The sequence below is a fragment of the Brassica oleracea genome, chromosome C4 (genome assembly GCF_000695525.1).
Source record: "Brassica oleracea var. oleracea cultivar TO1000 chromosome C4, BOL, whole genome shotgun sequence".
Lineage (NCBI taxonomy): Eukaryota > Viridiplantae > Streptophyta > Magnoliopsida > Brassicales > Brassicaceae > Brassica > Brassica oleracea.
This window is the reverse complement of record NC_027751.1, coordinates 50,104,942-50,109,096: the sequence shown is the minus strand read 5'-3', so window position 1 is coordinate 50,109,096 and position 4,155 is coordinate 50,104,942.

The window sequence follows — 4,155 nt, the reverse complement described above, 5'->3', positions numbered from 1 at the left end:
AAAAAAACGTGTTAAGTTGGTGGATTTCTCGTTCTTTCCTCGTAAGTTATTTCCTCGTAAAAATCATGCTAAAATTACGACGAATTTGCGACGAAACACATTTTTCTCGGAAAAACCACGTTAACTTACGACGATTTTACGAGGAAAAGCTTTACTCGGTATTTTACAAGGCCATTACGACGAAACTTTATTTCCTCGCAATTTCATCGTTAAGTCATCGTAATTTCACGAGGAATAGTTTTCCTCGTTAAATTTCCTTGCTAAAACTGTGTTTTCTTGTAGTGTTAAATATACAACTTCCTCTATTTCATAATATAAGTTACTTTATAAATATTTTTGTTCCAAAATATAAATTATTTATGATACATGTGTTATTTCAAGAAAAATGGGATATTTATAGTTTTTTCACAAAACATATGTTATTTCAAGAAAAAATTGGATAGTTATAGTTTTTCATATACATGTGTTATTTCAAGAAAAAAATTTGGATATTTTATCCTTGATGTCAAAGGTAAGGTCGACACTAAGAGCATGATTATTGGGGGTTGTTAGAGTGTGGTTCTTAACGAAATACAAGAACCCGTCTCTTAATTTTTAACTAAAAAAGTTAAGAATCGGCTCTCAACTTTCAACTTTTAACTAAAAAAAGTTAAGAATCGGTTCTTAAAGAACCGATTCTTAACTTTTTAGTTAAAAGTTACGAGACATGTTCTTATATTCCGTTAAGAACTCCACCATAAAAACCCCTAATAATCATGCTCTAATGGTCTAAACTAAAGAGTTTTACAGAAAATTTTATATTATAAACATCTCGTCTGTTAATTAATTGTATTATGATACCTTTTTATAAAAATGAAAATTATAATATTGATGTGCAATGCACGAATATGCAGTTATTATCAATATTAATATGGCAATCTTAGCAATCTTTGGTTCTACGTTTTGTAAGTAACTTGCTTGCGCAGCTGCTAAAAAGGTCTAAACCCCGTGATCCCTCTAGGAGTTCTCATACTGAAATGTTGGATAGTTTAAATATTGTATAACATGTTCCCACTCTTAAGCAACGGTTTAATTATTTGTAGACAAAGAAAGTTAACTATTTTTTGAAACTTTATAAATTTAACCAACTTGCATAGTATTCCCTCTGTTTCTTAAAGAATGTCAATTTAACTTTTTTTCTTGTTACGTAAAAAGTGTCGTTCTAGATTTTCAATACAGTTTTTACTTACTTTCAGCTGAATATATAATTGTAAAATACATTGATCTAATAAATAAATTTATTTATCTCAAATATCATTGGTCAATTAGACGTAATTAATAAAAACATAAATACATTTCAATCATTTTTTTAATATGTGTGAAAAATGTCTAAGTGATACTTATAATGAAACAGAGGGAGTATTATAAACAAATATACATGACTGCAAAGAACCTATTACCTATGTGTGTATAGAGAGTGTATTTATGTAAAGGCGGCAATGTTGCAGGTTTTCTTTAATTTGGTGCAGAAACTGCAGATTTTACCCAACGAGTTTCTTGTTTTTGCTTCTGTTTCACGCAGTATTAATATAGTAAACCTGTAATTCATCACCACATTTGAGAAAACGCATATTTGTAAATTATTTGACGATTACATATGGTAAGGTTTCAAAATTAAATTAAATGATAATGAATATATTATCCTTTTCTATATGTTTTCTAATAGGATTCCACTAAAGAAGTTGACAACATACTATATTTACATTATTCTCATACTTTTATACAGTATTGCTTTTATATCATGTTGATAACTTCTAGACTACATATTTTATTGAGTTATACTATTTGATATGAAATCTAGACGTAAGTACATACGCATAGACTAGTGTGACATTCAGGGCTGGACAAAATATCCGTAAATATTGATTTGATTCGTTATTCGTTTCGATTCGAATCAAAAAATCCATATACCCATTACTTTACGAATCAAAGCAAATATTAAAATGTAATATTCGTAAAAAACGAAGTAAATCACAAATACTAATATTTTTAGGAACGAATATCTGATCCAATCCGTTACATATATATACATATATTAAAATAATTATGTATATAAGTTGTATAAATATTATATTGTATATAAGTTTTATAGTATTACTAAATTTACTAAATTTATTAAATTATTTATTATAATTTTAAAAAGTAAATACATTTTTATTTTTGTAATAAAATATTATTATTTTATATTATTTTTTGAATTTTTATATATTTTTGAATTTTTTGTTTATTTTTACAGATCGAATCGGATATCCGGTTAAAAATTTTAAATTTTCGGATATCTGGAACACCGAATATCCGGATGGCTACAGATCGAATCAGATCGGATAATTGATTATTCTGACAAAACGGATCGGATCACGAAACCTCCAAAAACCCGGATATCCGATTCGTGGCCACCCCTGGTGAGATTAACACTACAACCTACATAATGTAAATTTTCATCATATTACTCATAACACTAAAAAGGTAAAACCAACATAAAATTATATTTGTCCAACAATAATACCGGAGGTATATGACATTTTCTTCGATTTACACACATGTGAATGTTTTGGACCAGACTCTTTCCTATTTATATATATTTTTCTCTATGTTATTATGGATCAAACTCTTTCCGGCCACTACAACCGATTTGTTCTTTAAGTTCGAATTTCCATTGCTTGAGGAACGATATATATACTCTAACTATACTATCAAAGACTAGTCGTTGCTCAAAGAAAAGAAGACTAGTTTTAAGCCAAGAAGGAGATAATTATTTGCACACTCCAGATAGAATTACAAATAGGTGTATCAGGTCTGGGAATAGTTAGATCTCGAAAATGCTAAGTCTGAAACCGAAGAGCTCTTGTCATCCTTAGACTGGGAGCCGAAACAGTTAACGCTGTGAAACACATACGACTATGAATATGAGCCAAGAAACTCCATAGTTGAGACAAACCGGAAACGGACCTTCCACGAACTTGCACGCTTGAGGCTTTACAAAAGAAACATGCGCACAATGAATAGTAAACAGGATGCTTTACAAAGCCGCCGCCGTTTCATCATTTATAAATATGCTTTTTTACTATCGGACGATTCTGCCATAGATCCCCTTATTGGCTAGTGGGTCCATTTCCTTTTTGACAATTTGCCTTAAGGACAATTTGTGACAAAATTTTATAAAATTTCGCGTTGTAATAAAATCATATCGCAGGTTTGGTAAGCCCTTGTGAACGCACTCTATCATATCATACCTTTTTTCTATATATGTTCTATGTACATATGAAGTTGTCATAAATAAATAGGTTATTTTATTAGATTACAAAAACGTGTCACTGGGTTTTATAAATAGTCTATGAGACCTGCATTTAAAAAAATATAATATTCTATTTTGAACCGGTTAATATTAATCTTTTTGACAATGTAGCTATCAAATCGATTGGGTCCATTACTCATGTAGTAGACATATCTCCGGAATCTTTGCTCTTGTTTAATTATATGAAATCCTTAAATTTTTGTTAGTGATGTTTCTTTTTTTTTTATAAATCGAATATTATTAAATAATTAGTTTTTGATGGATCAACACCATAATCGTATCTTTGTACACATGGAGAAGACTGCATTCGTAATAAAAGACCAACTGGTGGAGCCACATCGCCACCAACACTATATAATTATTTCTAATATCTACGAATTAATTGACTAAAATATATACTCACTATGTTTCATATTAGATATATTTTTACATTTTTCATACTTATCAAATATGGTTAAATATTCAGTTTTACTCTTATTTAACTATATTCAGCGCGGATATGAATTTTCAGTTTTTAATTATTTATTTTATTAAATGATATATTTGTAATATTCGTTCATATTATATTCATTAAGTAAATATTTTTTTTGCATCTTAAACTAACTATTTTTTTACGAATGTGTGATATCATATAAGAAGTATAAAAAAAATGAGTATAGAGTTAATTAGATAATTTTAAAAACAAAATTTTTTTTTTCGTGTGCGATATCATATAAATAATGATCCGCCCAGTTAACAAAAATCATGATTATTTTATGTGTATTTTTTTTTGACCATTTCCTTAAAACTATATTAAATTTTACATATTTTAATTAGAATAT